The sequence below is a fragment of the Pseudorca crassidens genome, chromosome 2 (assembly GCF_039906515.1).
Source record: "Pseudorca crassidens isolate mPseCra1 chromosome 2, mPseCra1.hap1, whole genome shotgun sequence".
Taxonomy (NCBI): Eukaryota; Metazoa; Chordata; class Mammalia; order Artiodactyla; family Delphinidae; genus Pseudorca; species Pseudorca crassidens.
Window position 1 is genome coordinate 138586400 of NC_090297.1, and position 19265 is coordinate 138605664.

General features: G+C 44.6%; 1 protein-coding gene across 5 annotated transcripts in view; it reads left to right on the forward strand.

Moving 5' to 3' along the window:
• TSEN15 (tRNA splicing endonuclease subunit 15) overlaps window positions 1–19265 on the forward strand; it is a 132669-nt gene that overhangs the window by 81281 nt on the left and 32123 nt on the right. For 4 of the 5 annotated variants that reach the window (XM_067728895.1, XM_067728894.1, XM_067728897.1 and 1 more), the window contains 2 exons: window positions 12589–12735; window positions 13528–13852. The gene's annotated coding sequence lies outside the window, so the exon portion shown is untranslated. The remainder of the gene's footprint in view (window positions 1–12588; window positions 12736–13527; window positions 13853–19265) is intronic. The other variant, XM_067728896.1, reaches the window with a different exon arrangement.

The window sequence follows — 19265 nt, forward strand, 5'->3', positions numbered from 1 at the left end:
TTTTGCTCATGGAAGACATCTCTTGAGAGAGTAGTTGATCCTTCAGAAGGAAGATAAATAATTCCAGTTCATCAGAACTTCTCTGCACCTTTGTTTTTTTTTCATTCCAGCACTTGTGGAATTTGGGAACCTCTTACCATGGTACCAGTGTTCACTCTCTGAGGTACCTCCCTTCTCTAAATCTTAGCAGTTCTCTGGCATGGCGAGATCCTGGGGCTGTTGCCACAGTCTTCCGGAAAAGAGAAGCTTCTTGGCTGCAGCATGTTCTTAACGCTCAGAAGAGCTGCACTGAGGGGCCAATCTGTCGCTGTGTCTATATTTAACACCATATGCCAAGAATATTTCAAACTGCCTATTTTAGTACATGCCATTTCGTGCAAATGCGACTGCTCCACCACTAGTTCGTGGGAAACCAAGGGCATTGGTGGGATAGGGAGTTTCTGCTCTTTATGTTAAGTGTTGTGAGTCGGCCCTTCAGGCAACCTTCCAATGAAACAAGGGAGAGGATGGAGGGAGGGTTTTCCCAGGGTGTTAGTCCCAGGGGTCCACACTTGTAGGGGCTCAAAAGCGATCCAGGGGTGGCAGCTGCCGAGGAGGCGGGGGGGGGGGGGGTTCTGGATTGGGGGAGGAAACGTAAAAAGCCCAAGGCTTTTATACAGCATCCCTGAGGCAACATGCTGGCCTTTCCCATTTCAGAGCTCCCCATTCCAGCTCCATAAATCACTGGGCAAACTCTTCCAGCCTTAACCAACCCTGTGCAGCCTTTGTGATCCATCTCAGGGAAAGACAAGGGCTCCCGTTTACAGAGGGCTTCAGTTTTCAGTGTTGGCTTGTACAAGCATCAGTTCAACTCGTCCATATGACATCCTTATGAGGGAGGTTCTAGTCTTAGTTCCACCTTACAGCCAAGGAAACTGAGGCTTGGAGAGGCTTAGGGACTTGCAGAGTTAGAATCTGAGCTCGGGCTCTCTGAAGCCAGACCATGATCTTAACTATTGTTATCATACTGACCAGTTCTAAATCCCCTACCCAATCAGTCTCTCTGCAATAGACACTGTATTTTTTGCATATTATTTCCACCTGCAGCTTATTTTCCAGAATCAATGCTTAACTGTATTTGAGAGGTTCTGACCATAGGTTTGTTATCAAGCCCCACTGTGACTGTGTTGACTTCCCTAAAAACCCCTCCCAGACTGGGCCCAGAAACAGCCCAGTGAGGTGGGGGGCTCTTGGTTTTGCCCTCAGCCTTGAGTAAGAACTGCTTGGAGGAAGCAGTTGAACAGCCTTATGAGAGCCTGCCCCAGCTGCATAGAGGTGCATAGAGATGTATGGAATTCGTCCTTGTAGATGGCAAGAGCTGCTGGAAAAGGAAATGCTACCAGGGACTGGCGTGGGGCCGGAGCTGAGAAGACTGACAGTGGAGTGCAGTTCATTAACCCAGCTGTCCTGGGTGACTTATTTCTCTTCAGAGTGGCTGAATCCAGGCAAATTCTGAACTGTTATAATAGGAAAATATCAAAATATATGTGTACTTTTTTCTAAGCACAATTCCTGAGGATGACCAATCACCCTAGGATGAAAGTTAGAAGAGGTGGTTACATGCATGCTCTGGTGTTGTAGGTTGGAAACTGAGTCCTTGGGAAGTAGAGTGAGTGGTACAGAATAGAGATTAGAAATCAGAGCTTTTAACAGACAACTCCATATCCCATCTGTTTCAGTTGTTTATTCCTATATACCAAGCCACCCTTAAACTTAGTGGCTTAAAACAAAAACAATCATTTTATTATTACCTCCCATGGATGTTGGTGGGTGGCTGTCTGGCTAGGTGGTTCTCACTGGGGTCTCTCCTTCAGTTGCAGCTGGACAATGGTTGGGGCTGGAGTCATTTCAAAGGCTTCTTCATGTATCTGGAAGTTGGTGCTGGCTGTGAACTGGGACCTCAGCTCGGCTGTGTGTCAGGACAGCTGTACATCATCTCTCCATGGGCCTGACTGTCCCCATAGGAAGAGAGCTGTGTTCCCAGAGGGAGAGACCCAAGAGAATGAGGCAAACACTATATCACCTTTTATGATCTAGCCTTAGAAGTCACGTAGTGTCATAGCATACTCCCATTGTGGTCGCAGGCCAGGCCAGATTCAAGAGGAGAGAATATAGACACATTCCTCAAAGGAAGGAGAATCAACATTTGTAAGAGGAGCATGTGAGATGGGATATATATTGTGGTGGCCGTCTTTGAAAGATACAATCATCCATACCAATGACAATGGACTAGGGAACAACTTGGATTTGGGAGAAATTGGACGAGGTACTATAGCCAGTATTAAGTGCCGAGGGCTGGAAGGGCAGTGGAGAATCAAGACTCCAAGCAATTCCTTCCTACATTCAACAAGTGTTTACTGGGTACTTATGAGGTGCCAGAAACTGGGGATACAGCAGTGACAAGAGACAAGGCTCCAGCAGCTTTCATGTAATTTAGAGTCTGGTGGGGATGCGATGAACAACTGCTCAAATAAATACGGAAGTGCCACGAGGAACTATAAAGTTGGGTAAGAAGACTAGTAATATTGGGGCAGGGTGTCTATTTTAGGTAAAGAGCTTAGGGATGACCTCTCTGAGGTGGGGACATTTGAGCAGAGACTTAAATGGACGGAGTGAAGCATGCAAACATCTGGAGGAAAGGCATTCCAGCCTGGGGAGGAGCAAGGGCAAAGTCCCTACAGAAGGATAAACTTGAGTATTCAAGGTATAACAGGAAGCCCTGTGACTAGCATTTAGGGATTAAGTTGGAGAAGGGTAGGAAATGAGGTATAAGAAGTTACCAGTAGTTGGGGCAAAATCTATCACAAAACATTGCTTTTGCTGGTGTTTGGTTCCCTCGGTGTTAGGATGGTAGAACAAATCCTCCTCATTAGAAAGTATCCATCATGAATATAGGCTTCCTGTTTTCTAAACATAAATGACCATGTTTCCATTTGGGGCAGAGCTGACTGAATACGAATTTCAGAAAACATCTCTGACATGAATGTAGAAGCATCTGGCCGCCCTCAGGGTAACTTCCCACCACTTACCACAGTCAATCTGGTCTTTGTCAGGGCATCTTCCTTTTCAGAGGGTAACTATGACAACGGAGCATGATGCTGATGCTGTGGCTGTGCAGCAGCCCTCTATTTGCACACATGATGCTGTGGGAACACAGAACTGTGAATCAGGGTAATGTCGGCCTCTCTCTTTGTAGTGAACAAGTTATCTGCTATTTGATTCAATTAATGTTTTTTTACTCACTTTGTTTTTACTATGACTCTCTCATAACAAAATGATTAACATGTCCTATAATCTGTAACGTCATTTCCCAAATTTATTTGATCAAGTTTTCTGTTGCTGCTGTAACAAATCACCACAAACTTAACAGCTCAAAAAACACAAATGTATTATCTTACAGTCTGTAGATCAGAAGTCTGATGTGGGTCTCTACAGGCTAAAATGACAGTGTCAGCAGGGCTATGTCCTTTTCTTGAGGCTCAAGGGGAAGGTCCATTTCCTTGGTCATTCTAGTTCTTGGCAGAATTGAATTCCTTGTGGTTATAGGACCAAGGTCTCCATTTTCTTGCTGGCTGAGGGCCATTCCCAGCTTCTAAAGGCTGCCCAAATTCCTTAGCTCATGGCTCCGTCCTCTATCTTCAAAGCCAGCAATGGCAGGTCGAATAACTCTCACACCTTGAATCTCTCCTCCATCTTCTTCTGTCTCATCTCTCTCTGACCACAGCCAGGGAAGACTTTTAACTTTTAAGAACTCATGTGATTAGACTGGGCCCACCTGGATAATCCAGGGTGTTCTTTCCACCTGAAGATCCATGCCCTTAGTCACATCGGCAAAGTTCCATTTACCATGTAAGGCAACACAGTCACATGTTCCATGGATTAGAGTGTGGACATCTTTGGGAGAGTCATTCCCTACCACAACCTTCATTCCCCAACCCCATTAAACTAGAGTTTAATGCAATGGAGTTTGGGAAGCCCTGTGGTAGAGGTATCCAGAGGGTTGATTCTTGACAGGAAAGAAACTATTTCTTGAGGGGCTGTTGCAACAGCCAAAGCACTGGGCGAGCACAAGACCAGGTGAGGTTGGATTCCTCCGCGTGGTTGGCGCAGGGTGGGGGGGCAGAGGAATAAGGTTTCAGTGATGGGTTTAAGCTTCTTGCTTACCTCGAGTATGAATCAGGTAGATTTTTCTGATTAGGCTTGTCTGTCAAGAACTTCTGCCTCTAATGCCAGAAAGGAGAGGAAGGGACAGTTACTGCAGCAGGTGCTTTTCATGATCACCTCATATAACGGTCATGCTAACTTGTGAAGGTGAACCCTGCATTTGAAGCTACATGAGGCAGATTCATTTGGTGCCTCACTCAGTTCCCCTTTACTGGGCTGGTGCACCCGTCCACAGAGGTGGTGAACTAACAGCTCCCAGCTCCCCCCTTTCTCTAGAAATTACCCTTACAGCTGATGGGGGCTGCCTCAGCTTTGAGGTTATGCCACCGACCACCTCCTCGCTCAGCGGGCGCGCGCGCACACACACACACACACACACACACCCTCCCAACCACAAAAGTCTGGCCCTCTTGCCTCATGGTGGGGACATTTCTGTGATGCTCCAGAGTCCTCTGGGGATCAACTTCTTCCTCGCTTTACTCTTTTCCCTTCACTTTTCTGCTTCCCTTCTTCCCTTACAAGTTTTTCCTGAATAAATCACGTGTTCCCAAACCCCTACCTCTGGCAGTACTTCCACAGAGCCCAACCTAAGATGTAATAAAAAATTAATTCAAATATCGGGACCCACAAAATGGAGGCTGCCCGAGCGGCGGGGGTCCACATCACAGATCTAAATGAAAGTCAGTTCCCACTTACAAGAAATGCCTCACTGTCAAGGACACCTAACATACACCAGTCACAGTCCTCCAACTCAGCTTTAGCTGGCTCCCCTCACCCTGGAAAACAAGACCTGCTAGCCTTAATACCGGACCTGCTAGCCAATCATGCCATTTCCTTGTTGCCTCTTCTAACTCTCTATAAAACGTAGCCCTCGCTTTTTTGCATGTTCTTGGGCTAGACTCAGCGCCAAGAAAAAAACAGGAGAAAATGCTGCTATCGTCCCTGGTACCTGCCCCTTTCCGGATATGTAGTTGAATAAATCAAATGAAGTTTGATTATTTCTTTGTAGAAGTGGGGCGGGAATTATGTGTAGGATTCTAAAGACTAAGTTTATAGGAAAGGACAAGCAGTGAGAGTGGAGAATAAGTATGAATTCAATGGTCCCTCTCACTGTAAGCTCCGTGGGGGTAGGGGGCTGTGTTCATCTCATGCACACTGTATCCCTGCGCCCAGCACAGGAGCTGAAACGTGGCAGATCTGCAGCAGTAAGTGAAGGAAGTTGAGAGAAGGCAACCGGTGAGGTTTCTGTAAGTCCGGAGGTTAAGCCAGGAGAAAGTTGGGGAAAGAGGATCTGTTCTCCGTAGCACATGCTCCTCTGCACCCTTCCAAGCCCTTCTGTGATGACCTCACCTTTCCCGGGAACCTGCTCATAGTTCCCAGGAAGCTGTGGACTCAGGCCCTCACCCAGAAAGTGGCACTTCCGGTCAGCCCCTCCTCCGCCTACACCGGGATGGAGTGTCCCAGCTGCTCCTTAACCTAGGACAATGCTCCGCCCTTCAGAGATCTAGTGGACCCTTGGGTTAGACTTAAATTAGGTTTATTAATATATATATATATTTTTTTTATTTTTATTTTTGCGGTACGCGGGCCTCTCACTGTTGTGGCCTCTCCCGTTGCGGAGCACAGGCTCCGGACGCACAGGCTCAGCGGCCATGGCTCATGGGCCCAGCCGCTCCGCGGCATGTGGGGTCTTCCCGGACCGGGGCACGAACCCGTGTCCCCTGCATCGGCAGGCGGAATCTCAACCACTGCACCACCAGGGAAGCCCTATTAATATATTATTTAAATCTGTACATCAAAAAACTAGGTAGTATTAACCCATGTTACCTTAGTGCTCATATAAGACTAAAACAAATTTATGATCTAAACACCAAAAAAGTCACAAAACCAGTAAAATGAGCATTAATAACATTAATGAAATGTGACATCATATTGTTTTCCTAAAACCAAGTCTGTATTCCCAGCACAGTGTGGTCCTAACTGTCCAAGCCCAGCTCTTTCCCAGTCAGCCCATCTGTATTATCCTGGACCAAGTGCAGGCATCCTCTCTTGCACACAGCTTTTCTCTCTTCCTACCACCTCTAAACCTACTTTTGGATAAAATGCACCCTGCTGTTTATTAGCTTCCAGCAGATGCAAACACATTTATATGTTAAGCCCACCTCTCTCTATTCCTCATTAGAGGAAAATAAATGAAGTGGCTTTACTTGGCATTAACGTGATCCCAGACACAAACTGGAGGCTGCAGTCATGCAGTGACTGTGGATTATACGTTGGATATTCAGATTATTTAGAATATGTGTGCTTATAAGAATATATATCATATTTATTATATATACATGATATATATGTATGTATACATATGCATTTATGTACATGAAATAATCGTCAAGTTTTAGTTTTAAAATAAAAAAGTAAAACATTCTCTTAGAAAATTTGTGGCCCCTTGAGGAACAACACTGTTTTAGGCATAGCCTCATCTGGAATGCTGCATCTCTGTATGTGCTATTATTTCTCCTTCTGCCATACCCGTGCATTCGGTCATGCCCAAGAAATAAAATTAATTTTCTTTACCTCCCCTGTTTGCGTATCCAATCATCATCCTTATTTATTCATCTATTCTAGAACAACCAATCAGCCACATTAAGCATGTATCATAACCACTCGAGACTTCACAAGAACTCTGCAAAGTAGATATTATTATTCTTGTTATGGTACCAGTTTAAAAATGAAAAATCTGGAGCTCAGTGAGTTTGAGACTTGGGTTGCATTGGAAGTAGGGCTTTGATTCAGTTCTGCCTGACCTCAGATCCCACACTCTTATTCTTCACTGTATCCCCAAGGTATTGAAAAGTGTGTGGTACGTAATCAGTACTCAGCAAATATCTTTTGAATGAATACAATAACAGTGAACTGTTTCCATTGTGCCAGTTGCCTCTACTCACAGCCCCACAGGAGCTGGACTCCACTATAGACCCGACATAGACCCTGTATGTTTCTCCTTTACAGGCAGCAAGGCCCTGCAGAGTAGAAACTAAGGATCCCTACCTGAGAATCCCCATCATGCCTGGCACATAGTAGGTGCCTAAATATTTATTAATCAGAATTGGCTCGAGCTCTTAGGTAGTCATGGCCCAGCCTGGGATCTTTCTTCAAGGTTAACTTAGAATTAGAAAAAAGACCTTGAGGAAGAGAGTGGGTTTCTGACGACTCCAGAAAGGCACCACCAGCAGCCTTGGTAAAGGAATGGGAAGCTTTGGCAACTTCCTTCTAAGGTTGGACTCCAAGCCCTACTACGTAATGAACGCAAAAGCATGTGATTCAGAGAGCAGCAGAACCATGGAGCAGCATGCCAGGTTTAGAGTCATTGAAGCAAGTGGTGTAAATGATGAAATTTAAAAGGCAGAGACCTTTTTAGAAAAAGCCAGGGTGCACAGAAGTGACAGCATTGCAAGCTGGGTGGAAATGACAAATCTTCCCCATTCCCCTTGCAGGAGGGCCTTGGAGAATGGCTTTTTAAATGCCCTTTTAAGTCGCTGAAGGAGCCGTCAGGGGGATCAGCTAAGGCTGGGAAGTTCCTCGTGATCATCTGCAGCATAACTGAGGTTCCCACATTCTTTCTGCCCCAGCTGCTCCTCGGGTCAGATAAAATGCACCGGGGGCTCACGGTTCATCTGTGTTTACATTTTCCCCTCTTTGCTGTCCTTGTTCTTCTGCTCACCCCAAATCACCAGGCTCTTGCTGCCCCTATTTCAACAGGAAACTTTCTTTCCCCCCAGACTGTTTACAGCTTCCTCTCCATGCAGTTTTCCAGCCAGTGGAAGCCTGGCCCTTACTGGTTTGCGGCGGGTTTATGGTGGGTTTGTGGTGGGCACCCACTGAGCAGCAGGCAGCTTGACCTGAGCGTGTTCTCTCCTCACCCACTTGCTTGGGGTGGGGGGGATGGACAGGGCCTCCTTGTGCTTCTGGAGGAGTCCCCAAACGTCTGATAAATTGCAGGGTGTTTTCAGTGACTGGGTACCTTTCCAGAGCTGGTGCATCTTTCCCTACCTCAATGAGATGGGTCGGAGAGGGGGAAGGAATTGACATCATGCGTAACCATCCACGCCAGACATTGGACCAGGGACCCAATGGACATTAGCTGGAATTCTCACAGCCACCTGGCAGGCTCAGTTCTGTCTTCACTCGGCAGATCAGGGACCCCAGATTCACCAGAGACACAGCTAGGGTGTCAGAGAGTCAGGACTCAATTCTAGGTCCCGGGCCCCAGAGCCCAAGCGCTTTTCACTTGAATACGCGGGAGGGACTTTGGCTTCTCCCCTGACACCCACATTCGCAGAAGGGAGCCTGCGCTCCCTCTCTCCCGACCCGTCGCTGATTCATGCAGAAATTATAATAAAGTCAGGATTTGTAAAGTTTCATTCGCCAGCTCTTCTCAGGTACACTTCAGTTCAAACACAGTTTGGGTTCCTGCCAGAGTCTCCAGCATACTTCCAATTTCATGCAAAGTCACCTTTTCTGATAAGTTCATTTTGTTACATTTATGACTAAGTATGATTTCACTTTATACCATTTTAAGGCATCTCCTGTATGCAAATTCAGAAACCAGAGGAAAACTGTTTTTGTTAGATGCCATGCCCTGATTTTTGGATCAGAAAATGCATCCCCTCCCCAAGCTCTGCACCATGTCTTATCATCATCGTGGTAATCATCGTGGCTTAGTTTTCCTTTTAGCAGCATTTTTTATTTTTAAGTTCTCTGTTCCAGGCACTGGAAGAACTGTTGTGTATCCCTCATTGCAGGTGCAGCACCAGAATATCCCAGCCCCTTCTCCAAACAGATTCTTGACCACGCAGTCTCAGCCTCCCGCTCCATACTAAGAGTTAAGATGCTTTTCTCAATCCTGTAGCAGATGGAACAGCTGCTCCTGCTTGAGGATCCCCTTCCCAACCCCCGTTCCAGGGAAATGTGTGTGGTGGGGGGAACCCCAGTGGAGGATGAGGTTGCTCTGTCTTGGCACCAAAAAGAAAGTCCTGCCCTTCCCTGGTGGGCCTCCTCCAGACTGGCTACCCTCCCTCCCCAAGGATGAAGCTCCAAGTGGTACCTCCAGCCCTGCCGGAACCCACTCTTTCCAAACCACTGAGTCATTTCCCCTCAAGGACTTTCTCATTAAAACCTTCCTGTTTGCTTTAGCTCTGGAGCTCCGTTCTGAGTTACTGTTTCCTTCCCCATCCCCACTGAGCTGGAATTAATGGCCCGGCACCTTTCAGCTCTCCCTCCCTTTGCAGTTTTCCTTCCCACTCTCATCTCTTGGCTGGAGTCTCCACACTTTGTACACATTTGTGCAAAGCCCCAGAGTTTCTAAAGCTGTGAGGGAAGATATTGTTTGGAGGATAAATTGGGAAGATGAGCATCTACGAAGAGGCACCAGGGAGAAAACCCTCTGACCAAGAGCTTGTCCCAGATCCATATGACATAGCGAGCAGAGCAGTTGGCAATAGCAACCTTTGACTAATGGCCTCTGAGCTGCTGGACCTTGAGCAGCTGCTGAATCCCCTGGAAGGCAGCTGTGGTCTCCTCAGAGCCCTGGTTAGGAGCGTTGCATGCACGTCTGAGACCTGCTGACCAGGGGATAGTTTGCTGTGTGGTCAGTAGCCACAAAGCAGGACTCCGTGGGGCAGTAGAGGCCAGAAGACATCGGCCCTTTCTGGTTCAGTGATGGAGTGATGGGAAGAGAGTACAGAAAGAGAAAAGAAATGGTCATAGTAAACAGTGCACCTTAGTTCCTCTTCTATCAGTCTTAACTTTTTAGGGAGGCTGTTCTCTGTTCCAGGCACATGGAGAACCGTTTTATATTTCTCATTTCAGGCCAAAAATATTCCGCCCCTTCTCCAAACAGATTCTTGATTGAATAGAATGTCACGGGCTGTACTAAGAACAGTGTCCTTTGTGCCCTGTATTGAGTAAAAGTTCATTGAAGCAAGTCAAGCTGAAGTTCAAAAAGTGTACGTGACAGAAGAGAAGGGCCAAAAACTCGTCTGCTGACTCAAAACCTTTTATTGTTTATTCATTCCATCACAGTGTCGTTATGAAAAGCTTTGGGGAGATTTTCCTGGGGTGATGGGTCCACCCCTCAAGTCCCATCACATTGACAATCCCCTGCCCCAGTAAGTGTGAGGCCCCCATAATCTAGTGACCGCTGATGTGGCTTTGCAGAACTCCAAAACACTGCCACTTGGAAAACCTGCTCTCAAAGTATGCTTATCGTTGCTCATCATCACCAGCTTGGTGACTTCCACAGAAGGTGAGAATTCCATGGTTTGGGTCCTGGCTCTCTTCCTGCTGATTCAGAGATCCTCCACAAGGCTCATCGGCCTTGTCTGCTGCTCGCCACGTTATTCCCTGCTCTGTGAACTTCTGCATCCTGTGCCATAAGTGATCCTTCCTTCTCTTCTTAGATTTTCAATCTCTGCATCCCTACTGACCTTTTCCAATTAGTCTACAAATTGCTTAACTCTCCATTTCCAAACAACTCTGTGTACTCTGCCTGCTTCATAAGCCCTTCCCTTTGCGTCCTCCAGGGGGCGCCACCCACACTGTATTCTGGGTACAGGAGTAGTTTCGAGGAGTTTCATTTACCCAGGATACAACCTGAATGCAACTCCTCCTCTTCCACCTCCTCGTGCAAAGATGGACACCGTTGCTTCCCTCCAGTTACTGTCCTGTGTTCTTCCTTCCTTCTAATACCATTCTTACAAGAGCCATCTCTGTTACTTGCCTTTCCACGTGCAGAAGTCTCCGAGGACTTCCTACTGTAATATCAGTGGCCTCCTTTTCATCCTCCCGCTCGCCTGTCTGTAGCGTATGATACACCTGACTTTTCCCTCCTTCTGGAAACACCCTTCTCCCCTGGCCTTCCTGCTTCTTCTGTTGTCTCCTGGCTCCTCGTCAGTCCCCGACCAGCTCTCCACCTCCAGTGTTCTCTCTGAAATCTTGATGTTTCTGAAGGCTATGTCCTCAGGCCTTTTTTTATTCTTCACAGTCCCTTCCCTGGACAGTTGCATTTACTCCCAGTTAATGATCTGAAACTTTCCATGTCAATACATCTTAATAATAACCAGTCCATATTTGATTATCTAAATCATCCCCCAAATGTCCTTTCTAGCTAGTTTGTTCAATGAGGAGCCAATTAGAGCATGTACATCACATATCCAATTTTAAGTCCTTTTTTAAAAAAGAGCAAGTATAGACATGATAGCATGCTTGTTAAACGGATTTGGCCAGTTATCTACAGAACATCCCATCTTCTGGATTTGACTAGGTGCTTCTTTGCAATATCATTTAGCTTGTTTCTCTAACCCACTTATTTTTTTATAAACTGGAAGGAAAAAGCAAAGGCATGATGATTCAATTTAAATCTTGTTACCTAGATTATGTCATAGATGTGGACTTTATATTGCATTTCATCAGAAGATACATATGTTCTGGTTGACTCACCACTGAGGATCCTAGCATTGAACCATCAATTAAGGCAAAAGGTAGTCTCATCCTTCCATTGTAGCATGATGTTTTCCCCATGTGACTAGCAAGTAAATGATGCGATGTTATTTTGGCAATATACAAATGTCCAGTGCCCCATCAGCCATATGCCTAATGCTTTCTATCACCAGTTTATACTCACTGCATAAGTCAATAATTCCATTAAGAGTTTAAAGTGATTATCAGCCAGGGTTCTTGGTAGGATATGGATGCCACACTCCAATTAATTAAAGGTTAATTAAGAACATTTTTAGGATGGAGCTATACACTGAGGTGTGGGCCATCAAGGGGTGGGTGATGAGTGCCAGGTGGGCAGCTGTTACCAGCCCTGGTCCTGAAGGGGCAGGAGAAGAAAGTGGTACTCCTGGTGCTGGGCAAGCTGCAGCCCTGGGAGGAGAGCTGCCCACCGGGAGGAGTGGCTGCTGACAGAGGAATGCAGTTATAATCCAGACCTTCACCTGGCAGGGCACTCAGATGAAATGAAACTTTTCTGACAACTTTATTTTCTGCTTCTTACCTGAAGCACAGTAGCAGGACAGGGGGTTACAGTTGAGGTGCTGGAGGCATGTATGTCCTTTGAATAGCTGTTTCTGCACCAAGCTGACTATTGGTATTGAGAGCTATCAAGAGAAACAAAGTGGACAGCGCTCTCAGGTGGAGGTTGACCTCTGGTTGCCAAAGCACAGAGTGTATGTGGGGGGGAGGTATCACATTTACAAAGGATAATTGTATTTGTCAGCAGGTCGGGGCCAAAGCTGTGTTGTCTCCCTGCAGGAAGCAATGAAAACAAGACGATGTTAGTCCCAGGGAAATACATCCTCACTCCTGAATAATTGTTTGTTTCAGCCCCCGGACACTTTTCATTCAAACGTGTAAATGCACAGAAGAGAGAAGTTAATGATCACTAACCTTTTACCATCTTGGGAGGAGCGACTTCTGGTGCTAAGTATCAGGAAACTTCTGAGGGAATGATTCCAGGTGCCCTTAGCTCAGGTAAGTTTCCTCAGCTTGGGAATAAAACACCCCTGCTTTCACTCACTGCACGTTAAAAGAAATAGCACTGATAACGTGTGTCATGTCATTCAATCAAGTGTTGGAGCCTGAAGGCATGCTGGTTCTTCTGGTCCCTGGGGGAGGGTTCATTACTGAGTTCCTTCTCGCTGACAAGCGATTTGAATGTCCCCCTATTACATGGGATGCCAACAGCCTGGGGCTGAGAAAGAGAAGATTAGATTGATGGCTGCTCTATCACTTACCAACCAGGTGGCCTTGAGCGTGTTACTTGATCTCCCCAAACCAGTGTTTACATCCATAAAACAGTAATAATCATCATTCCCCTAGTTACAGGAGAAACAGCTGTCTTGAGGTAAGGTGTGTAAGAATGGATTCTAGAATCAAAAGACTGGAGCTTAAAATGTAGTTACGCTTCCTAGTGATTGTATAAAACTGGACAGTCACCTGTAAACCAGGTAAAACAGGGAAAGCAATGGAATTTTCCTCATAGATTATTTTAAAGATTAAATGCTGAAAAGCACCTAGCACAGTGCAGGCGAGGAATACGCACTCAAGGGTTCATGGTTATTAACATCAGCTGTCCCGGCTGCTGGTGCTAGGCAGGATGCCCTGGTGTGATGCCCTGTTTAACATCCTTGGGCAAAGCGGAGCCTGCGAATATGACGAGCGACCACTCCCATGGCTGTGGTACGTAATATGGCAAAAGGGAGGTCATGGGGTGGACCTGACCTAGTCAGGTTAAAAGCACAGAGCTTTCTCCGCTGGTCACAGGTGAGAAATCCTAGAAGTGGGCTCCTGCTGGCCTGGAAGAAAGTAAACATCCATGCTGTGAATAGCATGGGGACCACATGGCAAGGAATACCGATGTCCTCTGGGAGCTGAGTGTGATCCCCAGATGACAGCTAGCAAGGAAACGGGGAACGTATTCCTACGAGGTCATGAGAAACTGAATTCTGCCAACAACCCGACTGAGCTTGGAAGGGGACCCCACACCTCAGATGAGAACTCAGCCTGGCCGGTGCCCTAACTGCAGCCGTGTGATCCCCTGAGCAGGGATCCAGCAAAGCTGTGCTCAGACTTCTGATCCATGGAAAACGTAAGATAATAAGTTTGTGTTGTTTTAATCCACTTAGTTTGTGGTAATTTGTTCACAGCAATAGAAGACTAATATCCTACCTAGAGTTAATCAACACTACTGCTATTGTTCTTGCTGTGTCAGGTTCTGTTCCTAATTGCTGTCATCTGCAGCAGTACCTCGCTGCTTAAATCATGACATTGCAAGAATGGCAAGAGGTGCTTTTCTTCAACACACCCCCCTTAGACGGGAAGTATTCGCTCTGACTGTCTTCTGCTAATGGGCTGGTGATGGTCACGGGGAGGAGTGGCTTATCGACCTCTGTGGCTTTAGAAAGGCACACAAATATCATCAGAACTGAGTCTTTCCTGGAAGACTTGACTTATTATGTGAAAGTCCTTTTCTTCAGAGGCTTCCTTTTGACACTACAAGTTTCTCACCTACCAAGGCCTTCTCTGCACCATAGACCAAACGTAGCCAAATGATCTGTTGAAGAGTTTTTAGGTCCTCACTGAGCTTGCAGCATGTTGGGAAAGGCAGATATTAAACAAGTAATTGCACGAACATAGGAGTATAAACTGTATGGTGTGCCTTAAAGAATAACGAAGTATCAGAGAAACTTGAGCCTGGAGGTTCAGGGAAGGCTTTTCTTGAGGAGATGATCCTTGCCAGGAGACCAGGAGGATGAATAGGAGGTAACTCGGCCAAGGGATGATAAAGATGCTCTTCATCACAGGGAACAGCTCGTGTAAAGTCCCTGAGGCAGGAGAGGTCATGGCCAGTTTAAGAAACGGCAAGACTAGTGAAGTAGCAAGGAGAATGAGGAGAAGAGTGTGTGTGAGTCGAAGGTGGGGAGGGAGCAGAGCTAGATCTTGCAGGTCCTGTTAGGCTTTGCTAAGGATTTCAGTCTCAGTCAGGCTTTCCCTTTTAAGAGAGCACCCCAGCTGGGATGGAGGGAAGGGATCGTAGGGAGAAAGACAGATGTGAAAATACTAGTTGGGAAGCAATTGCAACTATCCAGACAGGAGTTCAGGGTGGCTGTGACAGAGATCATTATGTGGACAAGGAGAGAAGTTAGATAAAACTAATCTAATTTGGGGAGCCTTAACTTTGCCAGTTTTAAAAATTAAGAAAACGTTTTCAGTCCACCCTACCATTTTGAAGAATTCACATTCATTCACTTACTTATTTGATAAATATGTATTGTGTTATTTTTATGTGCCAGGCACTGTTCTAAGCATGGTGATATAGTAATGAATAAAACAGGCAAAAATCCCCGTTCCCAAGGAGCTTGCAAGGGATTTAGATCATAAGCAAGAAAGATAAGGAACATATAAAATATATTTGTTAGCAAAAAATGCTAAGGAGAAAGTTAAAATTAAAAGAGGGAAATAGGAAGTGTTAGAATAAGATTGTATTATATATGGCCAGACAAGATCTCACTAAGAAGATGATGTTTTTTTTCCTATCTTGATTAAACTTTTTTGTAATCGAAGTATAGCTTGATTTACAATGTTGTGTTAGTTTCAGGTGTACAGTACAGTAATTCAGTTGTACATGTAGATATACATATAGATATAGATATTCTTTTCAGATTCTTTTCCCTTATAGGTTATTACAAAATTTTGAATATAGTTCCTTGTGCTATACAATAGTTCCTTGTTGGTTATCTATTTTATATATAGTAGTGTGTAAATGTTAATACCAACCTCCTAATTTATCCTTTCCCCTTTGGTAACCATAAGTTTAGAAGGTGATATCCTACACTGTTGGTGGGAATGTAAATTGGTACAACCACTATGGAGAACAGTATGGAGGTTCCTTAAAAAACTTAAAATAGAACTACCATATGATCCAGCAATCTCACTCCTGGGCATATATCCAGAGAAAACCATAATTCGAAAGGATGCATGCACCCCAATGTTCATTGCAGCACTATTTACAATAGCCAAGACATGGAAGCAACCTAAATATCTATCGACAGAGGAATGGATAAAGAAGTTGTGGTACATATATGCAATGGAATATTACTCAGCCATAAAAAAGAATGAAATAATGCCATTTGGAGCAACATGGATGGACCTAGAGATTATCATACTAAGTGAAGTAACAGAGAAAGACAAGTATCATATGATATCACTCATATGTGGATGTGGAATCTAATTTTTAAAAAAAGATACAAATGAACTTATTTATAAAACAGAAGCAGACTTATAGATATCAAAAACAAACTTATGGTTACCAAAGAGAAAATGTCAGGGGGAGGGATAAATCAGGAGCTTGGGATGAACACACGCACACTACTATATATAAGACAGATGACCAATGGGGACCTACTGTATAGCACAGGGAACTCTACCCAGTATTCTGTGATACAGGGAGATCAGCTCAGTGCTTTGTGACCACCTATAGGGGTGGAATAAGGAGGATGGGAGGGAGATGCAAGATGGAGGAGATTTGGGGATATAGGTATATGTATAGCTGATTCACTTTGTTATAAAGCAGAAACTAACACACCATTGTAAAGCAATTATACTCCAATAAAGATGTTAAAAATAAAATTAAATTAAATTTTTAAAAATATTCTGTGATAACCTATATGAGAAAAGAATCTTAAAGAGAATGACTATATGTGTATGTATAGCTGAATCACTTTGTTGTGAAACTAACCTGAAACTAACACAACATTATAAATCAACTATTCTCTAATAAAATTAAAATATTAAAAGATAGAATGAAATAAAATAAAATAAAACCTTTACCCACTATTGGTCAAGAAGACAGGTCATGTAAAATTTTTTAATGTAAATTGAAATTAACATTTTGATGTAAATATATGATTTCTCATAGGAAAGATAAGTATCATTCTATGAATTTTTAATTTTCATATTTGTATACATAGACATAGTGTGTGTGTTCCAAATGATGATTAAAAAGGTGTTTTTTTTTTAATGTGGATCACAATTTTAAAAATTTGAAAGCCATTGCTTTACCTCATTGAATTGTTACAAAAATGCTGCAATAAAAACATTATTCCAGTTTTGCAGATGAGGAAACTTAGACTGAAAGAAATTAACTCAACTTCCTCAGCACTGTGGAAGTAGAGAAATTAGCATTCAAATTCAAGTAAAATGAATCCAAAGTCAATACTATGTCCACTGTTTCATACTCCCCTATATTCTACAACTAAATTCTAGACTCAAATTTTAAATGCTATGATACATATGAACGTCAAATTTCTTTTGGAAGATATTGTTGATGAATTTGTCTTTGTTACCCCAGCTGAAATCATGTCAGCAAAGCAAAACTAGATTTTAAGAAAAAAAAGTTTAGAAGGTTATATTTGAGTAAAGATCTGAGGGAGGTTAGGGATTAAGATGTGCAGATATTGGGGGGGCTGGGTCAAGGAAGAGTATTCTAGTCAGAGGGAACAGCAAGTACAAAAACTCTGAGGTAGAGATGTGACTAGTCTTTTCCAGAAGGCTACTATGACTGAAAAATGTATCAGTTATCTATTCCACAATAATGCTAAGTAACAAGCTACCTCAGACCCCAGTGTTGTATCATAGTAAACACTTAGTTTTACTCATGAGTCTGAAGATCACCTGGGTGTTTCTGCTGAGCTGAGCTGAGCTTAGCAGGGCTCATTCATGCCTCTGCAGTCAGTGGCAAGCCAGCATAGCTCTGATCTTGGGCTCTCTCACATGTGTTGAGACTTGGATAAGACAACTGGGTTGACTTAGCTCTGCTCCACATACCTGTGTGTCTCTCATCCTCCAGTAAGATGATATTCTGTTCTCATGCCTAGCAGGGAGGGTGGGGAGAAAGGTGAGGAGAGAAAGAAAGAAGAGCGGGAGAGACCGTAACAGGAGGAAAGGGAGAGAGGGGATGGAGAGAAAGAGAGAGAGAAACAGGGTGGGGAGAGGGAAGAAAAGAGAGAGCGTGCATGTACACAAGACCTCTTGAGCCCTGGGCTCAGAACTGAAACAACGGTACTTCCGCCGCATTCTGTTGGCCAGAGCAATTCATAAGACCAGCTTAGTTTCAAGGGGTCGGGAACAAACTTCACTTCTTCACGGGGAGAGCCTTGAAGTCACATTGCAAAGGATGTGAAAATAGGGAGGGGTGGAAAATTAGGACCGGTTTTTGCCGTGAATCTACCACATTGAGCTGGTAGGAGATAAGGCCAGAGAGGTAATGGGAATCGAGGTGGTATAGGGCCTTGCAGACCAGTGTAAGTCTTTTGGCTTTTACTCTGAGGTGAGAAGCCATTGGAGGGGTGCCAGTAGAGGAGTAACACAGCCTGACTTGTATTTTAATGGAATCACTCAGGCTGTCAGGTTGAGAGTAGACTGAAGAAGGGAAGGAGACCAGTGTGGAGGCTACTGCAGTGAACCAGGCAAGAAACGATGGCGACTTGGCCAGGAAAGTAGTCACAGAAGTGCTGACAAGTAGTCAGGTAATGGACATAATTTGAAGGGGGAATGGCCAGGATTTGCCTACAATGCAAATGTAGGATATAGAACGAAAGAAGAAAAACAGATGACTCCAAAGCACTGGCCAGTTAGTTACTCTAGAAAAACTGTGTTGCAGTGTACTGAGATGATTAAGGTTATGGGAAGAGTAAATTTCAGAGGAAATATTTTTCAAAAATCCTTAACTGCCTGACAGTTTCTTTCAGTACCTTGAGATGCAATTAAGTTAGACCAGAAGATATGACTTCAGTCAGAGCAGCCAGGGGCTCTCCTACAGTCCTTCCCTTGACCTTAGACACTGGTTCTCACAGATCCAGAGCTGGCGGCCACTGGGACGTACTATGCTGTACAGCCTGACCAGTTGTTTACAGCCAGCATTTCTGACGTTGGTTGCGGCATCTGCTCTGATTGGTTGTAGAATCCACTCTTGTTTCACCCTCCATTTTGATTGGTTGGAGCCCAGTTTAATTTTCTTTCTCCTTGGCAGAACCAGGAGAGGTAAAATATGGGTGGAAGTGCTCTACTTTCTAAAAGGCAGGGACCGTATCTCATCCAACTTTGTACTTCCAGATGGAAGAGGGTGGATGGATTCACTTAGATTCACTCCATTCATAGCAAAAGCATCTCAGGTTTCACACTCTATTGAGGATTGACATATGATTTTTTTCTGTTAAAAAAAAAGGCACTTTGAAAGATAATCATGATTCTGTGTGATCAGTATAAAGCGTCGAATACTCTGTGCAGTCTTAAAAACCCCCTACTTGGATAGGTAAGGAAAGTTACTATTGGAAGGGAGGAGTGTTTGTGTTCCTTGTCTCCCTAAGTTCCGTCTTGGCTCATGGAGGGGGCAACTGACACCAACATTTTAGTGCTGTCTTCACGGGGGCGGGGAGAAGTGCAGGAACGGGAGGTTCCACCTCTCTCCGCTCCTCATTGCTTACTCCGCCTCAGACAAAAAT